The sequence below is a fragment of the Macrobrachium nipponense genome, chromosome 29, assembly GCF_015104395.2.
Source record: "Macrobrachium nipponense isolate FS-2020 chromosome 29, ASM1510439v2, whole genome shotgun sequence".
In the NCBI taxonomy this organism is placed as follows: domain Eukaryota; kingdom Metazoa; phylum Arthropoda; class Malacostraca; order Decapoda; family Palaemonidae; genus Macrobrachium; species Macrobrachium nipponense.
In genome coordinates, this window is record NC_061092.1 from 38,992,392 (window position 1) to 38,999,891 (window position 7,500).

Below are 7,500 nucleotides of genomic sequence, written 5' to 3' on the forward strand. Positions count from 1 at the left end.
AGCTTATCGGTCTATTTCAGCAAATTCTTGAAATTCTACAGATTTTGAGATTACGATATATTTCTAAAAATTCATGATTGTTCAGGCGTAGATCTATCAACCTATTGAAGATATCTCATCACTTGATTTCCAGTGATGTTTTGCTGTGAAGAATGTTTAAGAAACATTTTATGTTTATTACCTTAGATGTATTTTAGCTTATCGGTCTATTTCAGCAAATTCTTGAAATTCTACAGATTTTGAGGTAACGATATATTTCTAAAAATACTTGCTTGTTCAGACGTAGAGCTATCGACCTATTGAAGATTGTCTTGACTAGCTGCAGCTACTGTTCTTCATCGCTGTGTTGCACGTGGAAGCATGAATGCATGTTATAATCTTTACCTTTTTTATCATAGTTTTTATTCGATTATGTGCTGAAATAAAAATTAAGTGCGTATGTTACCAAAATGGGCACGATATCGTTTCCACTAAAGGTTTGCCCTAAAGTTCCCTGGCAAGGAAAGGAAAAAAAAGTTTTCAATTGCTGCTAGTTCATTCTTGAAAATTGATTTGACCTGAAAATTTCTCCATTAAGCTACTTTGAATACATTCGTGTCCCTTTTGTCTTTTGACCCTCATTAACTGAAGAGGAAAAGGAACATGATCTAGCATGGTCCTAAGAGGCCTTTCGGTAAGACTGTTTTCTGACTTCTTTCTTGTTTTTTTGATCCTCAGATCTGGCGTTGGACGAAAGACCCCGTGAGGCCGAGCGCATGGAATAGGGTAAAGAAATCGCCGTCAACAATAACACATTTGATAAACGTGAGGCTGGCGAAGGTACACAGCTGTGGAGATGTTTAAGACTTCCAAATTTTTGGAGTCGTGTGACACCAAAGAAAGCATCCCTGTGTAGATCAATATGACACCAAAGAAGGCATCCAGAGGAATGTGTTGACGAATGTAACACCCAAGAAAAAGTTTGTATTTGAAGTATCAAGAAGAAATACGTGTCAAACAAGATGCTATCGTGTAGGTGAGAGTGACACGAAAGAAGATATCCCGATTTGTAACATACTGAAGAAGACATCATTGTTTTTAGAAGAATGCGACACCAAAAGTTTCTTCTATATCTGGAAATAAATGTTTAAAGAAAAGATCCATAATTATGGAAGTCGATGACGTCAAATTAAAAAGAGGAAATGCTGATCCGACGATTATATAATACATGACGTCAGCGAAAAATTGGAGGTTTTAAGGTTATTGCAAAATTTCATTGCATTCTTGAGAGCTGGGGGAAAAATGTTATACTACTGTCATAGATATTATTTTATAGCAGCGATAGTAGTTCCATCATAGATTCTCTTATAAATATAGTTAATTTCCGAAATAAATTAATGAAATTAAGTGCTCATGGATACTAAGGATAGTATTTTAATATTTAACACTAAATACTCTTGCTTCTTCCGACTCGTTGTGACCATTACATTAAACTCTTAAAAGTCTAAACTATACGTTTCAGTAAATATGAATTTTCATTCATATGTAAGCTTCCGTCCCTTGTATTGAATGTGTTCTTATATTAATTTTACAAATAATGATATCATGTCTTATGACTTTTCTTGTGAGATAGGTCTTAATATTGGTCTTGTGCCAATTTTATTCTTTAGTAAGATCCACAAAAAAATTGTATTTTTAATTGACACTCTACGTTTATAAGGCCTCATCTGTCATCCATCATCTTTCTGCAGAGGCTGACAGCCACTGCAACCTTATAAAATAGTAATGCATGTTTTTGGGATGCCTAATAAGTTTTATTTTTCGTTATTTAAAGATACGTATTTCAGTCTTATCGCTTTCAACACCTGTTTCATGCATCAGATTTTAATAACTTTTAATTTTAATGAGATTTTAATAACTTTTAATTTTAATCAGATTTTAATGACTTTTAATTTCAATCAGATTTTAATAACTCTTTTAATTTTAATCAGATTTTAATAACTCGGGGAAAAAAGTTACTTTTTTCCCCGTTTTTGATAATCACGTTTATGAAATTAGGAAGCCGGAGTATTTTTTTTAACGCAGATCGTTATCTTTGAGTGTTAGGGTAATGTTTACCGGAGATGTTTCTTTGATTGCATTAAATAATAACATGGTCCAGGAGTGTTCTTTTTCATATTCAATTACAAAAAAAATTATCAAGATACTGTATCACGGGATTATGTAGGAGGATAAGTAATCATCTCCGCTAATAAACAACGGTCTGTTTGAATAAGGGCTTTAATATATATTATATAGAACTGTCTCTCTCTCTCTCTCTCTCTCTCTCTCTCTCTCTCTCTCTCTCTCTCTCTCTCTGCATATATATATATATATATATATTATATAGTATATATATCTCTATCTATATATTATATATATATATATATATATATATATATATATATATATATAGTATATATATATATATGCAGAGAGAGAGAGAGAGAGGAGATTGAGAGAGAGAGAGAGAGAGAGAGAGAGAGAGAGAGAGAGACTCCTTCTTTTGGGTAACTAATTTAGTGGTCACTGAAAGATTAAATGACAAAATATTGAAATAAAAAAAAAATTGGCAAACAAAATGGAATCTGTTGTTAAACCATACATGATTTTCAGAGGTATGTCGAAGGGGTTAAACTAATATAATAATAATAACAATAATAATCATCATCGTCATCATCATTGTTGTCATCATCATCATCATCATCACCATCATCATCATCAGAGGAATGGCTATGGGTTAAAGTTAAACTAATAAGATTAATCATCATAATAATAACTAAAATAGGAATGATACGAACATTTTCACTTTAGACTTTCACTTCATTGAGCAACAATCTCTTTTAGGTGAGGAAGAACAATTGAATACTTAGTATTGTTGGCATAACACGAATATACGTATGAGTGTGTGTACATGTATATATATTTATAAATGCAATATATAATATATATATACTATATATATATATATATATATATATATTTATATATATATATATTTATTTTATATTTATACATATATTATATAATAAATATATATATTATATATATATATATATATATATATATGTATATGTATATATAAATAATCATCCATATATATAGTAGTGTATATATTATATAAAAATTATGCATATATTGATGTATATGTTTATACATACATACATGTAAATACATACGTACACACACATGAACATATAAACATAAACAGTATAATCCAAAAAAGAGTCGTTTGCAAAAGCTCTTTCTCATTCCCTCAGAGGATTCGCGAGAGACTAATCCGCGCCCGGCAGCAGAAATGTCGTCCTAATCAGCAGTGCACTTAGCAAACGATGAGGGCTTCAGCAGCAGGCCAGGCGACCCTTCTTGCTTCCTTCCTTCCTTCCACCCTACTCGGGCGCCGCTATTAGGGGGACAGTTTGGCAATAGCCTCCGATGGCTTGAGTCCAGCCGCGCTACCTACTATACTTCACATATAGTACATCTTCAGCGCCGCTTCTCTGGACACATAACGACGTAACGATTCCAAAAATCTGCGCTTTCCATTATTGAAGAACTATCCTGTATCAGATGGTGGTTGATGCATTTTTTTTTTCTTTTTATTTTTTCATATATCCGTTTTCGGCCGAGCGGACATGAAATTATAATGTGTTAGAGAAAGGGGCAATCCTTTCGTTTCTATATATATTTTTTTTTATTTGTTATTTTTTTATTTACTGATGGTTGTCAACATGTCAGTAGGCCTCAAATTGACGGATTGCCATCAAACTAGGAAAGACCATATTTCAGTCGTGAGTATGTTTTAACTGCTTTTTATCTCACGCCATCTCTGTCTGTCTTTTCGTTTATTTATTTATTTATTATTTTTTTGCTGTCTATATCACTTACTATACAACATATACTCTCGTCTCTCTCTCTTCTCTCTCTCTCTCTCTCTCTCTCTCTCTCGCTCTCTCTCTCTCGTCCCTCTCTTACTCTCTCTCTCTCTATATATATATATATATATATATATATATATATATATATATATATATATATATATATATATATATATATGTAATATATATATGCATATATATAACATATATACAGTATATATGCTCTAATATATATATATATATATATATATAATATATAAATGTATGTATATTTTTTGCTATCTGTTCATCTGTCTACGTTTCCATTATATTAATAATTATGCACGTTTCTACGCATGTCAAAAGTGTCTGTTATTAAGTGCTGGCGCAGGCGTATTTAATGATGCATGTATGTGGTTATATATATAATATATATTATATATATATATATATATATATATAATATATATATATATAAATATATGTGTGTGTGTATATATATATATATATATATATATATATATATGTATGATATATATATATATATATATATATAGGTATAATATATATAATTATATTATATATAATGAAATATATATGTGTTGTGGTGTGAATTGGCGTGTGAGTGAGTATATTATATATAATATAATATATTATTAATATATAACTATAATACTATTATACCTATATAAATATAATATATATATATAAATATGTGTATATATCTTACCTCGAAATACATATATATATATGATATGTGTTGTGCTGTGTGTGGTATGTATTGTATATATAATACGTGTGTTGTGCGTGAATTGGTGTGCGAGGTGGATATATATATATATATTATATAATTATATGATATATATTATAATAATTTATGTGCCTTGAGTGGAAAAATTATATTATATATATAATTGTTTATTTTTATCCTATATATATATATACTATATATATACTATCTTATATATATATCTTATAATGTACTATATATAAAATATAATACTATAAATATACGTAATAATAAATATTATTCTAATTAATAAATATAATAATAAGAATATACTAAAACATTAATAATATAAATAATAATAAATAAATTACATTAATATATATAATATATTAATTAAATTGCGTGTGTATGTGTGTCGTCCGCAGTAATTTTTAATTGAAATAAAAAAAGGATTTTCTGCGATCCTTCATAACTCTTTAAACATTTTATATTTCCATGAGAAATTACAGATTATTGAGATGTTCAGGTGTTTTAAATATTGATGCACATTATGAATTTCTCACGTTACCAGTACATTATGCTGCACATTTATAATTATATATGTTGGACGTAAAAGTGTTCGTGAGCATGAGCATCTGACAGGGCGACTGGAGTCAAAAGTAAGTCCAACAGAAAGGTGTGACATGTCCCCATTGCTGTTTCATGTTTTTATCGGTAGAGTGACGCAAGATGTTCGAGTAAGTACTCTGATTGGATGCCTGTACAGAGTTTTCAGATGAGGAATTGATAGTTGTCAGGCAAGAAATTGAATCGGGAACTGAGAGTGGAAGGACTGACGTTCGCTGTCGATACAGTACTGATTGGCGATATGGAAGATAACTTCCAGAAAATAGTGAACATATTTGAAGGTGTTTGCAGGAAGAGGAAGCTGAGAGCAAATACAATCAAAAGTAAGGTTATGAGGGTGAATGGAATTCATATAGATGAAAACAAAGAACATCGGTATTGAAGCTTTAGGAACAAAACTAGCTAATTGATATGAGAATTTCAGAGAAAGAGAATGTTTTGCCCAAGAATAGGAGTGAAGCAAGATGGTTACAGAGCTCATTCAAAATCTGCGAAGAAAATTTGAGTCTCCAAGTAAGTCAAGATATTTAAACATAAGGTGGCTGTTGAGTCAATTCTCCTTTATGGAAGGCATGTGTGGGTACTGCATAGCTATAAAAAAAGACATTAAAGTTGTTATGATTTATTTATTGCTTAAAATATTTAGTGGAAGAGATTTGAAAGCTTGAGGAATGTAAAGATAGATGGAATAGATGATGAAAGGATGTCAAAGGATGGATAAGAATGTTTGTTTTGAGAAGGTTTCTTCATATGAAGGGATTGCAGACGAGTAAGTGGGAGTAAATTGTATCAAATGGAAGTGCTAGGAGGAAAGGGTGGTAGGAAGACTTACAAGACACTATATATATAGAGAGCTGAAAGACATAGAGCCTTAGTATTCAGGGAGCGAACGAGATGGATGGTATGGTGCCGTGCGTATTAAAAGGTTCGATGCCGGCATTCACATACGTCAAGGTTATTGTAAATGCATTATGATGTATGTCTTATTATCTACCTCCAAACATGTAATTACGCAAATGGAAGGCTGGTTCTCTCTCTCTCTCTCTCTCTCTCTCTCTCTCTCTCTCTCTCTCTCTCTCTTACATCTCTATATATATATATATATATATATATATATATCTATATATTATATAGTATGTATATATATATATATATATATATATATATATATATATATATACATATATATACATATATATCCTGATATATATATATATATATATATATATATATATATATATATTTATATATATATATATATATATATATATATATATATATGTATATATATATCTATATATATAGTATATATATATATATATATATATATATATATATATATAATATATATATATATATATACTAGATATAATATATATTTTCATATATATAGAATAGATATATATGTATATATATATATATATATATATATATATATATATATATATATATATATATATATATATTATATATATATATATATATATATATATATATATATATATATCTATATATATATATATATCATATATATATCTATATATATATATATATATATATATATATATATATATATATATGAGTAACTAGAGAATTCGAAGAAGGGCCAGTAGGTGTAACTTCAAAGCTATGGGATGAAAAAAATAAATCTCGTATGGAGTGTGGAATGGTTGATGTGTCCGGGTGATACAATACCAATAATCATTGCTAAGAAAATCTGCAGAAACTAGTTTGGAATCTTTCAAGTCTTTGAAGATGGAGAAAATTAATAGCAAAAGCGATCATAACTATCGTTATGTGGGTAAATGTAATTCAGAAAAATTTAGTGATTAGTGTCAGTATGAGGGGTTAGGTTTTGAGCAGTTCATGTATTAAAAAAGTTAACTAAAATTGATGCTTGCTGGTAGGATGAGACAAGAGGATACTCACCAAATAGGAAGAAGGATAAGCAGGATTTGTTTGTAAGACTGGGAAGAGATACGAATTGTTTAGGGATATTCTCTAACCAGCTTTCTTTTACAAATTGATGTATGGACGATGAATACGGATAAAAAATATAAAACTTTAGGTGAATTGCTTTTTACCGTAATGTGATGTGAGATACAGATAAGGTGGGAATGTGGAGATAGGTAGACATGGTGGTAAGAAGGTTAATGAGAGTTTGCTGAAAGTAGTGTATGATTCATAGTGAAAAGGGCGCAGATGAGTAGGAGAGCTAGAGAGAGCTAGATAGACCGGAGTGAAATAGCCACTGGAAAGGTAAGGTCT

The 7,500-nt window shown here is 29.6% G+C and overlaps 1 protein-coding gene across 4 annotated transcripts in view; it reads left to right on the top strand.

Moving 5' to 3' along the window:
• LOC135206248 (uncharacterized) overlaps window positions 1-2,298 on the top strand; it is a 518,947-nt gene extending 516,649 nt beyond the window's left edge. For all 4 annotated transcript variants that reach the window (XR_010312708.1, XR_010312710.1, XR_010312707.1 and 1 more), the window contains exon 6: window positions 718-2,298. The gene's annotated coding sequence lies outside the window, so the exon portion shown is untranslated. The remainder of the gene's footprint in view (window positions 1-717) is intronic.
• The last annotated feature ends 5,202 nt before the right edge of the window (window positions 2,299-7,500 follow it).